Here is a 13,599-nt window from a genome sequence, read left to right on the forward strand (position 1 = left end):
CTTTTCTATCGTGACTGATTTGTATTGCTAACAACCTTTGCTACCACTCTGATATTGCCTTATCAATTATGCACATGATACAGAGCATACCTCATGGTGATTTTACTGGCAACTTTCCTGTGCCATGGAAAATTATAATTTGTTCTATGGCTTTTATCTTTCCACTGCTGTTTAATCTTTATGAAGGCTTGTTATTCCTTAGCCATTTAGCTTCTTCAAGAATTATTGATGATAAATCATGTTGAAAACTTCTTGGAAATCCAAGTAGACTGTAACAAGTAGATTTCCCTTATTCATGTACTGACTTTTTCAAGGAACTCTATCAGGTCTTTGATGCCTTCAATGTGTCTTACAAAAACCATGTTGACTTTTTCTCAGTGTATCATATCTATCTACTAAGTTCTGCTCCTTATTATAGTTTCTAACAATTTTCCTGGTGCAGGCATTAAAGTCAATGGTCAGGAGTTCCACAGAACTCCTTGGAAAAAGGAGCTTAACAAACAGGTGTCACTTCAGCCATCTTCCAGCCTTCTGGTGCTTGAAAAGTGTCAAGGGAAGGGTTTTACGCCACAGCAGTAGTTTATTGTTTTAAGCTCAGATTTTTCTGGAAGTGTCAGATGGATATATAAACAGGCAGTTATCAATCTCTATCGGTCTACCCTTCTATCAACTTTGTGTTTCTGTTTTCCTTTTTTTATTCTGTTTTTTTTTTTTTTTTTTCACTCCTTGCTATATTATGCATATGCCTACGTTATGAGCCCTTGAAAGTATCAGAAGTCCAACTTGATTTCTAACATGTTACATTGAAAACATGCAAAATTTTAAAAGCTGAAAATAGATGAAGCCAAGTGAAAATACCTAAACTCACAATTCTAATAAACAAAACCAGTGTGAAGATGGAAATCAGCAGACCAAGGCTAATGTCATGGATATAGACTTAATAAAGCAAAAATTATTATTATTATTATTATTATTAAATTAGTTTTATAATTTCCAAATATTTTCATTATATACAAAATATATATTTTATTATAGAAAATATTTTATTTTTTATAAAAATATGTAAATTATATATATATAGTTTTATAATTATCTGTTAATTGGGACATCCCTAATTTGAAACCGGTCCAAATAAAAAACAGTATCTTATGGACAACAGTAAATAAGCATTCAAATAACAGCTGTCACATCCACTGCTCTGGGGGATCTCACATGAGAAATGTCCCCTTCTCTATACCATTCCTGGAAGAGGTCATGAGAAAAATGACCCACAAGAAAGGGCCTGGCTGACACTGAATTACTGTGGGCTAAAGCTTAAAGCCATGTGTTAAACATGTAACCTCTGCTATATAGCTCCTAGCTCCTGTCTTCTTACTACCATTTTGCAATCATAACATATTTCCCGTCTTTCCTATTTCTTTGTTTTCTGTTTAATAGGATCCGACCTATTCAGTCAAAACGATCATGAACTGTGACCAGAAAAACAACTACACACACTGTTATAACTTGACACAGATAAGATTTTGTTTATGGTTGTTAAAGTGAGAAGAGGCTAGTAGCTGCCTCTCAAAAGCAGCAAGGTTACAAGCAGCAGTAAGCATCATATACACAAATGGCATCTTATTTCTCTCTTTATTTTGTTTTCTTCACTTTCCTGTGCATCTGTCTTTGAAGCAGCAGGATTATTTTTCAGCACAAACCCAGCTCATCTCACCTTACTTCTCTGCCTCAAAAAGGACAGTTTTTTTAATCTTTAGCTCTAATACATGCCAAACTGTTTTTCCCTCTGCAATTTCTCTGAAGTAGTGAGGGGAAGAAAGCATAAGACATTGTCAAAATAAAAAGCAAAATACTTTGTATTTCAAGATTTAACTGTTTTTCCCATCTTTCATTGTACCTCTAACAGGAATGTAGCCAGCTGAGACTCGTATTCAAAACACTGAATCTTATTTAACAGTTTAGTGTTGTTCAATGACAAGGTTGTCTTTATCTTTGCATCTCTGTGTGGCACCTTGGGCTCAAGTGTTCCATCAAAGTCTACACAGTTCCTCACAGTTGTCTTTATTCTGGGCAGGCATCCAACTGCACTGTCAAGAAACAAACATGTAAAGGCCAACTGCCTTCGGTGGCTGCTGCTGGTTTAGACTTGACTCTGCCACCCATTTAGAACAGAAACTCTTAAAACACGAAGCAATACTCTATGAAGAAAATGTGCCCTTCATAAGGACTAGATTTCACATCCTGAAGCATACTCTGATAGTAAATTGAATAAATAAGTAGAAAAATAGACCAAGACTTGTCTGACAGCTCTCTCTTTCTAGAATGTGAACGTGGGAACAGGGGTGACTATTTCAAGGAAAGGATGTGTTTTATAGGTGTTAAAGTTGTGTTTTGACTGCTAAGAATGGCCAGCCTTTAACATATTTATCTTTTGTATTCCCCATTCACCAGGCCAGTGTTGGACCACCATTTTGTGGGTATTGCAGAAAGGTTTCACAGTGAACTCACAACCTAATTTAGGGGAAAAAAAAGTCAGAATCTTAGATTTAACAAAGGAAAGGGAGGATGAAAGAAACCACAGCAAGAACATGGGTTTTGTACTGCTAGACTCAAATACTGAGATAAATGACATCTTATGTGCTGGGCTGAGTGTAAGCAGCTGTTCTGCTAATTGTACTTCTTCCCATGTGTGCTAGTGCTAACAATATTGCTTTGGAAAGGCAAGAGATAGAAGCAGGAATGTCAGCAAAAAAACTTTTTTTTCAGTTCTTTTGTCTCCTTTAAAGAAGAATCTGCAGTAAATAGTCACAAAGTGCTTTGCCATTTCCTTCAGTGACAGAAAGAAAGCATATCTTACTGTTTTGTTGAATGTTTTCTTTGTCCAATATTTATATATTATAGGAATATGTAGAATTTAATATTTTACAGGGATTTTTTTTACTCATCAGTTGGGATTTCATAGACCTGTACTGATCTCTATCATGACAGTAATTCACAACAATAAATGTATTTGTTTTTAAAGCCCTGTGATACAGACAATTTCTCCATTTTATGAATGGAAAACAGGTACAGACATCTGACAAATGTCTGGCCCAGTCTCAGAGAAAATATTGATGTCCAGTAAGGAATACACTCAGGAGACGCTGGTTCTTAAAACTGCTATCTTAATCACTTGTTCATTGGTATTTTTCTTGTGCATATGCTGAATACAAGCACAAAAATGACTGAACTGGACAAAACCCCTATTTGGTTGCCTTTACAGTATGCAGCAGTAGGTAGTATGTAGAGTTGCATCTCCTGAATACTTTCACAGTTTTGGGCTGTTTGTTGCTCAAGGTATTTGTGGTTTTGAGCCACAGAAGGTGTCTTTGTATTTGATACTACTCAATAGAGCTTTCTTCCAAAAGGTAGACTAATCTACCTGCAAAGTAGATTACCTGTAAAAGAAGGTACGTTTCAAACCTTCAAGTGTTTGAAATACACTGTAGAGATGAATTACAAATATAAATGTACATTTCTCTTTTGAACCAGGTACCTTTAGTTTTATCTAATATTTACTAGTTTTTGCTCTGGAAAATACTGTGAACAATAATTTCATATTCATCTTTTCCAAGTCAGTTATAATTCTTTTAATAACAGTAAAAATAAAACAACCTCCTTGGTTGCCCCTTTCCAGTTAGCGTTCTTGTCTTTGTAACCACACATAAGCCATCAATGTTGCTCTTCTCTGTTCCTGCTCCAGTCCAGCTATAGCCTTCCTGAGATGGGAAGATCAGAACTGCATTGAGGATGCATGATGTGGTCACATTATAGGTTTATATTGCTAGTTTATGCTGGTTTGTGCTCCATTTTTTTCCCTAATAATCCCTATTAGTCTGTTGTTTGGGTTTTGTTTGGTTTTTTTGTTGATGGTGTGTTTTTTTTCTCAAATAATGCAAATACAGGAGATACAAGCAAGCAAGCAATCCCCGCTCCAGGTTTTTTTATTCTTTTGTCATTAAAAAGCATTCATGATACTTTGAATACCTGATACCTTCCCCCCCATCCCCCATCCCCAACCCTCCTTGAAGAGCTATGTAGGAACCAGAATTTTCTCATCAAGAAAAATGAATCGTGGTTTTTTTTTGGTTTGTTTTTTCTCCCCCCCTCCCCTAAGTTAGAACAACAAAGGATATAGGGTAATTTCCTAAGAAAGAGAGTTTTCAAAACATCCATTTCTTTCTAGAACCTCTCATCCATACTCTTGATTAGTCATTGAGGTGAACTGGACACAAGTCTGTAGCTTAGATCAGATAAATTTTCAGAGCATGAAAAGGATAGAAAGTCAGATTAGCATGCATTAGAAACCTGCATTGAAATTGGCTTGTTCTGGTAAATCACTTCCCTTTTAATATTCTTTATTTTCTAAAAGAAAATGTTTGCGAGGGAAATACAAAGCAAATTATTTTTTTACTGAGCACTGTAGAAGTATTCAAGTACATTTTTTAATTCTCTGCTAAGTAAGACCTCCCAATACAGTGTTATGGAACAGAATAGAATAGGATAGGATAGGTCAGGGTAGGATAGGATAGAACAGAATAGAACAGGATAGAACAGAACGGAACAGAACAGAACAGAACAGAACAGGATACGACAGCTGAGTTGGAAGGGACCTAGAATGATTATCTTGTCTGTGTGCCTGACCAGTTTAGGACTGACCAAAAGTTAAAGCATGTTGTTAAGGGCATTGTCCAAAACCCTCTTAAACACTGGCAGGCTTGGGGCATCTACCACTTCTCTAGGAAGCCTGTTTGAGTGTTTGACCACCCTCTCCATACAGAATGCTTCCAAATGCCAAGTCTGAACCTCCCCTGATGCAACTTGGAACCATTCCCATGTGTCCTGTTAGAGGATACAAGGGAGAAGAGATCAGCACCTCCCTCACCACTTCCTCAGGAAGCTGTAGAGAGCAAATGAGGTCACTCCTCAGTCTCCTTCTCTCCAAACTAGACAAGCCTAAAACCCTTAGCTGCTTTTCATAGGACACTCCATCCAGCCCTTCCACCAGATTTGCTGCCCTCCTCTGTACACCTTCAAGTACTTTAACATTCTATTTAAATTGTGCAGCCCAGAATTGCACACATTACTAATGATGAGACTGCACCAACACCAAATACATGTCAATGCTAAACACGTGACAACACTGAGTTAAGGAGTAGGGCCTGAAGGTCAAAAAACCCCTGAAAGACCTTGCCCCTCTTGGGCAACACAGGAAATACTTAAGCTAATGCCAAAAGAGCTGATTCAGAACCAGAGTTACTCCTAGTCAGTTACATTACCCATATGTTGTCCTGACCTATACCTACCATAAGGTGGTACCTAGCACCTGCACACCTACCAGCTAGCTAAAGGCCAGCTGAGGATCTCTACACCAGGTTGCATCATGATGCATTGTATCTTTCTGAACTTCTGAAAACAAAGCTAAGAACATGTACTACTACATCCATTTAGCTGCTTGTCTTTAGTGTGGTTTTTTTTCCCCTTGTGCATTCAGCTCTCTGGTCTGCTACATATTCAAGAAAAGTTTTTTGATATTGTTTCATTTTTCTTTATTTTTTTAGTCACAAGCATAAGTAATGAAAAAAAGAATATGCCTTTATGGCTGTATAGCACCTGGCACTGAGGATATTTCTGAGCAGCATATTGCAATTAATACAACTGTTCCTGCTACTTACCCACAATGTGCCCATTGAAGCCTTTGTTTTTCCCCCTCATGTGCATCGTTTCATATATAAACTGCATAAAAATGCTGCCCCCCACAATTAGTGGTTTAGAATCTATTTGAGATGATCCGATGAAAGGTGAAACTGTAGAAGAAAGGATTGGCATTATTAGCAGTAATGTTACAACTAGTTCAGTATCATTGCTATAAAAGAGCTTTAAAGTGTTCTTGTAGGGGGAGTTGAATACAAACAAAGTGCAACTGTTCTGGTCTGTGGCAGTTGTGTGCATTATATGAAATGAACAGAGGAAACACAATAAGCATGATCTGCATGCTATTTTGGGAAAATGTTCCTTTCTCAAACACCAGATGATTACAAAAATGTCACCACTCTAATTATTTTTCTGAATAATTTTTTGCAAAGACTTTTAATAAAAGTTAACCATGTTCTGCAGCCCATTATTCTAATTGTTACCAAACGATAAACAAATTAGCTAATTGATCTTAAACCAAAAATGCCTATATTGTATGCAATTTTGATTCTCATTCATTTATACATGCATGCAACTTGGTAAATCCTGTAATGGACTAAATTTATAGTATGCTAATCATTAAGTATGATGAGTTTTCATTTTAAGGTTTTGCCATACTTTTATTCTACACATCTTGCATGTATGAATATTGTTTAATATAGTCAGTATGCATGACTGATTTTTACTAAGCACCAAGCCAGACAGAATATCTAATGAATCAAAATGTTTTTCTTTATACTGCATCTTGATAAAAACGCTTTATGATGCAGATCATCAGCCTAGCTGCAATTAATGATGTGAGTATGTGAGAACAGTGTCTGTACTACCAAAGCTTGTTGAATTTTGTAAATATTTTTGGTAGTTGTTAATCTAACTGGCAAAGACAAAGTAAGTAAAAAAAATTCACAAAAACCCTCTATTTATCTCCTGGGGCATTTCAACGTGATCTTCTACTGCAGCCTTCTGCCCAAACAGTATAACTGCATGGAAATATATTACATGGTTACAAATTTTGCCAGATTCTAGCATCAGAGTTAACAAATATTGTTAATTGACTGGCAATACTTGAGGAAAATTCAGAAATCAATGTATTTTTGTAATCTAGTTCAGTTTTTAGCAAGCATACAGGGAACTATTAGAGTACATAAAATTAGCTGTGAGGAGCTGAGTAAATTATTTAAGCTAAAAATCTAAAAATAAAAACCAGAAGTCTTGAATTGCTGGAAAACATCTACAGTGCTGTGTGATAGAAGTTCTTACTTCAAGGTGCTTGATGACATTTGCTTTCTCTGTTAGTAACACAGTTTCAGAGTTCTGTATCCATCCTTAATGCTGACTTTGTGTTCTTTCTCTTTGGAAATCATCACTAATCACAGCTCAGGTAGGCATATGCAAGCTTGTTGCAGGCTACCAGTAAGCAACTGAAGTGCAATAACACGGAGTTCAGTGTGAGCTTTACAAACCCTCCCAGCCCCGCCAAGTAGTTAATAGATGACTAGATAATAATAGTAGTTAATAGGTGCATAGTTTTGTGGGGGGATTGATACAGGAATCAAAGGTTGAAAGATTTTTTACTCTATACAGATAATTATTTGTCAACTCCACAAAAAAGTCTCTGCAATTTTTTGTGTATACAACTGTGATGAAAGAGGGAAAATCTGTAACTGTGAAGGGGATAGTTAGTTGATGGTCAAATATGTAGTTTACACAGGCCACAGAAGAAGCTGCTAATTGGCTTGTTCCGAGTACCTCATCCACCTCCATCTTCCCAGTAGTCTTGGGCTATGTGTTGTTGATAGTATCTCCCCTGGCTCCTGGCCAGCCTTGCTCTCCAACATGTGATAAGTTATCAATGAGCCTTTGCTAGACAAGGTCAAGACCATGCCCAGATGACGATTTCCAAAACTATCAACGTGTGGGGTTTGAAAATCAGCCATCTCAACAGTGACAAATGAGAGCCCATCACTTTTCCTGGCTGAAGTGTCTTCTGTCAGAGCTCATACTTCATTTTGTGGTCAAAACACATTTCCATCTATATGGAAAAATCAGTTGCTGAAATAAATGTAGTCAGCTGTCCAATGAACTCTGTGAAGAAAATAAATTTCATCATAGTTAAGTCACAAAATAAAAATTTGCTTGTACCCTGTCATCCTGTCAAACAAGCATAATGAATACAGCAACTCTGTCACTTTGTGTCCATGAAACAGATTGAGGTATTATACTATAAATATGGTGCAAAACTGAAATATTTTTCCCCTTCTGACATGGTAGATATTAATGAAGGTCATTCTGGAGGTAATGTGTGAATCTGATAAGTATTACACAGAAAGACATTTTTTTATTGATTGTACAGACTATAAAGAGTGTAGTATATTTCTTCAGGTTAGCAGCTTACGTAACATTGTACCTACATGCAGTATGTTTCACCCAAATTCTCAAATACTTTTTTTGCCATATATTTAAAATACCAGTTGAATTAAAGTCAAAATCGTTATGATTTTGAATGAATTATAGGAAGTCTTTGCTTAAGCTTGTCAAGCATGTTATGTCATGACACTAACAAACACTTGGAGTAGATCAGAGGTTCATCAGAGAATGGTATTCATGTTGAAACATAAAAAAAATAACTAGAACTAATTAGATTTCTATAAGTTGAAACCTTTTAGAAAAAAAATATGAATGTAAATCCTGGAAATTATTTTGGAATGTCAGCATTTTGAAGGAGACTTTGAAACTTGAGTCAAATTTTACTGAAAATTTTAAAATTAAGTAAAATCTTCATTGAAATTAAAACAAACAAATAAATCAGAACTTCCCTGGAAATCAGTTTCAAGTTTTGAGAAGCCAAGTTTAGTTACAAAAAAGTCATGTAAAGGATATTGCAAGCATCATGTCACACAGAGATATATTGCACGCATCTATACAAAAGGAGGCCCAAGGTATTTTCTAGTTGCATCTGAAGCTGGAATTGTATTTCTGTGCCTAGATCTTAAAGCAGCACCACAATCTTATCAGTAAAAATCCTAAAGACATTTTTTTCCTTATTTTAAAATGCTAACCACATCAATGAAGCAGTCATGACTGGAATAATTTCAGACAGTAGAGTTACTAAATAATATATTTAGAATATGACTCGTAAGCATAATTTTAAAAAATAGATCTAAGATGTTTCTTTATCTTTAATTAAACTTACTTGTAAAAACACAAAATAATGAAAATATTAAAAACTGAAAGGAATTACCTGGAATAAGATCAACTGCATTAGTACTGGAGAGAGAGATGATTCTGTTATAAAATATATGTGAAATTTATACAGAAAACTGCAACACGCTCCTCTGGTTTGATTCAGGTAAGTCTCAGCATTAGGGTTATGCTTTGGAGTGGAAATCTAAAAGCACATGCTGCCACTATGAGTAACTGATACATTTTCTTATTAGTTTAGCTAAAGCTTTGCTAGTGTGATGAAGAAAGTTTCATTTTAATTAACTCAGGATTTAGAAGGATTTGAAGATTTTCAGCATTAGTCTACCCCCCTGTTCCTGTAGAAACAGCATCTTTCATTGCACTCATTCTGTAAAATGGAAGATTTAATCCCCCTGGAATTTTCTTCTTTGCTTATCATGAGTATTAACATGTTCTTTAGAATTATACGACTCTACTTCATTTTCAGAGACATGTTGAAAGCAGGTAAGAAAATTAAGGCATTTCACTGCTTATATGGATGGTTATACTGCAAAAATTACATATTAGTAATACTAATTTGTATTACAGTAGCACCTGGAGGTCCTTTCTGAAACTAGTGCCTTACTGTGCTAAGCATGATACTAACATACAAAAGATGGTTCTTCCCCTTAGGAGCCTGCAGTCTTAAAACCTAAGCCTGACAAAGGCTATAAGAAATTAGGAAGTAATTCACTAAATTTCAGAGATGGAAAACTGTAGCACAGAGAGTTTTAGGGCTGTCAGATTTTGTTTGTGGGTTTGGTTTCTTTCCTTCTGACAAAGTTTTGCCACTGTGATTTAAAGTATAAATTTAAACTTAGATATCTTAACCAATAACCAGTATAGAATCTTTTTGAACAGTGACAATAAAATAACTCACTTATTTCAGCATAGTAGAAATCATTTGGGAACAGATTTACTTAAACCTGAATAAACCACTCTTTTCCCTAAAGCATAAGGTCCACACAATCTTTTGCATTCACTTAAAATCCATTTTAATGATACAATTCCCATGAATGCATGTCTTAAATAACTTGTAAGTAGTCTCATAAATAATTTGAAGGCATAGCTGTGACTTTGACCTGGGAAGGCCTATTGTTGGCTTTATTGTGTTTGTCATGAGGCCTTCTCTTTCTTTACATATCCCCACTTCGGTGTCAGGATAACTTTTTGAATTTAAACCCAAATCACTTTGTTAGCTAAAACAAAGTGTTCAAAAATGACTGCTCAGTGCACTAGTCTGTCCATTGCTTATCATCTTTTGTGACATCTTTCCAGACTGTCATCTGAACTGCCAATTAATTTATTTAAACTTCTCATTAACTTTATAGGGGTGAACTGAATAAAGTCGATTTCAGTGAAACTGCTGGCACAGTAAATGCTCATGCAACTTAAGCATGAGCAAAGATATGTTCAAAGTCTGGTGTAAAACTTAGAACTGAGCAGAATTTACAGCTTCTTTCTAGGGGGATTGGCTATACTTTAATTTAAAGCTTTTTCTTCAACCCAGTCAGAAAAAAAAACAACCCAAAACCCAACCATCCAACCAATCAACCAAAAAAAGCCAACACTAACAAAAATCTTCTGAGGGATTAGAAATATCCAAGAAATCACACATCTGTTTGATTTTATGACACTTTAAGTTGTACAGTTGTAGTTGTCTCTTTCTCTAAATAAGGGACCAGTAGTCCTGTGAGGGGCCACAGTTTGCTAGAAGTACTGGAGTAACTCTGCAGATGCTACAGTCCAAATGAGGCAGGGGGCCACAAAAGAAAAAAAAAAAAAAAAAAAAGCCTTTTAAATGGCATTAATGCAAAATGGACTTAATATTGAGTCAAGGCAAAGATGCCTGATTTTCTTAACTGGAAATTGACAAGCATCATTGAAAACAAGATGTGTGTCAAAAGATATTAATTGTATATAAGTGCTTTCTATCAGAGAAGAAAATAAAGGAGAGTTCTAACACTGCTGAAAGAACATTGATTATCTTGGCAATACTATAACATGTTGAACTTGTATCAGCTACTTATTAGAAGTGTGACATTTGATTTGAGGGTTAGTTTGTATGATGTATGACCAAGATTTTGTAAGTGACTACTGCTTTACGTATCTCCAAACAGAAGGAGAACTTCTCTTTAGGGTCTCTCTCTTCAGGATATTCTTTGATACTCTCAAGATACATACTATCAGATAAACACTAGACAATTTTAATAATACACTCATAATTGTCTTTACATCAGTTAAAGGCATTTAATATTTTACATCTAGTTGTGTGGGGTTCAGACTTTGCACAGTGTCATTAGTGAAATTTGATTTCACTAATACTTTCAAGTTACTGTCGCTGCTCTTTTAGGAAGAACATCTGGTCTTGCAGTGTGATAAATGCCACCAATAGCTGCACACAGCCAAAACTACAGAGATTTTAAAAACTTCTTTCAAAACAAATTTAGTTTAGAATTTGGACAAAAATGCAAGACGTATTTATTGTAGATCTTGTCATACGTTAGAAATGTGATACTTACATTGTCATAAGAAGTTTGAATACAAGGGAGATTCATAGTACAGTCCAAAGAGATTTTGTTAAATTAACAAAAAAGAAGCTGCTCAGACTTTGATAAACTAACCCTGGAATGATTCACAGTTTTTCCATTATATGCAGTTATAATTTCAGTCCTTGTCCTGACAAGTGTTGCTTACCCATCTATGGCTCTGACTGAAGTGTCTTTCCTGGTCTTTTCAATTTCTTCTACGTTTGTAATACTTTGGGCTTACCTCACTGTTTTTCTGGGTATTTGTTTACAACTGACTAAAAAGAAGAGGTAGGGGCAAAAAGTATTATTTCTCCCTAATTACTTCTAGCTACTTTAAAAGATTATTATTTTTTTTTCTTTTAGGATTTCCAAAAGGTACGGTATATTCAGATACTGATCTTCTTATAAATTGTAATTTTTTTATTGCATTTTGATTATCTCCTTCTTAGATTATCTCTTCTCTGATTATCTCCTTTCTTGTCTCTCATTCTGCCCCTTTTCCAGTACCTGCTTTGTCTTCCCCTTCATATTTCCATCCTTTACATTCTAGGCTATATGCTTTTTCTCTCACATGATATATATCCATATGAACTACCCCTGTATTTAGGGAACCCTTTAATTTCTGTTTCAGAAAGAAATAACAAGTACCTATGAGTTCTGTCTGAATGTTTGAATGGCTGGGTTGTGATGAACTGACAAAAAGCATTCTAAAAAAGGAAGATGGTGCTTTGGATGGTATTTTACATTGGTGGCAAATCACCATGTGTTGTCCCAATGACTGGTCTGTGCAATTTTGTGTTCAGGCAAAATGCACGTAGATTTTAATAGGGGCTTCAAAGGAGTCTGGCTCGGAGGATATAGACTCATGATACTAATAACAATACTTTCTAGAATACAGAGAAGTTCTGTATTTCTTTTGTCTGCTATGTATAGGGATGGAGATTAAGAAAAACAAGAGACAATTCATGGACAATAAAGTTTATCAACATATGTCAGATCTTTCTTAGAAGACTTATTTAAAAATGCTGATGGATAGAAATCATGCTATCTTCCTACCAAAAGCTCAAGAAATTCTGGCAGTTTCTTATAAGCATGAGGAAAATCACCTCATATCTGACCTGATGTTGGGGCTATGTAATGAGTGGAGGGGGGGCGGGGGGGCTTACTTTCTCTCTTATCTTTTCAGGGAAGGAAATACAAGCAGAGGACAAAGCAACAAATGTGCATCCCCCCGCTCAATAACACTTTCTTGACTAAGATCATTGTGTGTACAGTACAGCTAACAGACAGAGCCAGCAAAGTGTGCCAACGCCTTATCTCTCTGCTAAGGTCATCCAGGATGTTTGATGAAGTGCACTCATCAAACAAGAACAAGAAAGAACAGTGAAGATAACAATGAAGTGCTTCCACCCTTTAAGTTTTGCAAATCTTATGCCATGGGACTGTGGGAACTGCAAAGAGAAATCCCCTCCCACCTCTTCCTCCCTTTGTTTGTTAGTGCATCATTTCATTTCCCTGTGGAAAAGAGGGATAGTTTTATATCTCGATGCAGTGTGAAATATTGCTGGGTTTTAAATTAAAGGTTTCTGATTGGTAAGTCCAGAAAGCTATGCATCTGTATTTCATAAAAAAGTAGTATAAACTCAATGAATTAAAGATGCCAGCTGTTTCTAAAAGTTGCTGCTTGATCTTGGCATTGATTAGCGTTAGAATAAGGTAGAGCTCAACAGCATATTAACATTTTCAAAGACTACGATTTCCATTTCTTATCATAACAAAAAAAACCCCACCCAAAACCAAAACATAAAAAAATAGAACAAGAGGACAAGGTGAAAAAATAGTATTAATTAATTTATCAACTACCTGAAATGCTAAGTGGAGTTGAGTTAAACTTTTAGTAATATAAATCACTTCTGTCAGACTTAAGTAAATCTCTGCAAACATTTGCTTTCCTTTAAGCTTCAATTTTAATTTAAATATGTTTCTAATGATGATCATGTCCTTGATAGGTGAGGTAAAGCATGATTTCTAAATACATTTGGCAGTGATCTGCATATTTGTACTTGAGATATTACAGCATGGATAAAAGTGAGGTAGAAAGCAACAATATTAC

General features: G+C 35.5%; 1 long non-coding RNA gene across 1 annotated transcript in view; it reads right to left on the minus strand.

Moving 5' to 3' along the window:
- Positions 1 to 1,009: 1,009 nt before the first annotated feature.
- LOC308059854 overlaps positions 1,010 to 13,599 on the minus strand; it is a 52,903-nt gene continuing 40,313 nt past the window's right edge. Inside the window, exon 2 of the long non-coding RNA XR_013926461.1 lies at positions 1,010 to 7,818. This is a non-coding gene — a long non-coding RNA (uncharacterized lncRNA). The remainder of the gene's footprint in view (positions 7,819 to 13,599) is intronic.

This window comes from Falco punctatus (genome assembly GCF_963210335.1).
Source record: "Falco punctatus genome assembly, chromosome: 3".
Lineage (NCBI taxonomy): Eukaryota > Metazoa > Chordata > Aves > Falconiformes > Falconidae > Falco > Falco punctatus.